Raw genomic sequence first — 846 nt, 5'->3', positions numbered from 1 at the left:
CCCCCCAGAGCCCCCCCAGAGCCATCCCAGAGCCCCCCCACAGCCAACCCACAGCCATCCCACAACAAACCCCCACACCCCACAGCCTCCCCACCCACCCCACCCACCCCACAGCCTCCCCACAGCCTCCAGGCAGGGCTGGCACTGGGCACACGTGCAGGGGGCAGGGGTGGCACCCCATGTCCCAGGGGATGGGGACACCCTCCTGTCCCCGTGTCAGCAGTACCCTGGACCTGGCCCTGCCATCCCCCGTGCCCACCCCAGAGAGGGAACTCGGCAGTGCCAGGTGCCTTTGGCACGGGCACCAGGCTGAGGGGCTCAGGAGCTGGATCGGGATCAAGCCAGGCTTAAACCAGCGTGCTCAGGGACCAGCTGGGGATGGAGCCAAAAGGGGAAGCTCAGGACTGAGCCAGGACCAGGGCAGGGATCAACCAGGGCAGCCTTGGAGCAGAGCAAGACCAAGCTGGGAACCAGCCCAGGGTACTCAGGGACTGGACCAGGACCAAGGTGGGGATTAAGCCAGGATGTCAGGGACCAGCTCAAGACCCAGCCAGGGTGTCAGGGACTGAACCGGGACCAAGCCCGGGTGCTCAGGGACACACTCAGGACCAAGGCAGAATACTCAGGGATTCAATCGGGATCAAGCCAGGGAGGAAGACAGGATGATCAGGGGCTGTCCTGGGACCCAGCCATGTCCTGGCACCTGTGCCCAGCCCGGGATGGGGCAGAAGCAGCGCAGGTGCCCGGGCTGGGCCCCACACCTGGCACTGCAATCCCGGGAGGATGCCCAGGGGGTCCAGGGGCTGCCAGGGGCGGGGGGCACAGGGTGCCCGGGCTGGGGCTGCC

This window comes from Geospiza fortis, unplaced genomic scaffold, assembly GCF_000277835.1.
Source record: "Geospiza fortis unplaced genomic scaffold, GeoFor_1.0 scaffold236, whole genome shotgun sequence".
NCBI classification, from domain to species: Eukaryota; Metazoa; Chordata; class Aves; order Passeriformes; family Thraupidae; genus Geospiza; species Geospiza fortis.
The sequence above is the reverse complement of the archived record's forward strand: the minus strand, read 5'-3'. Positions refer to the sequence as shown.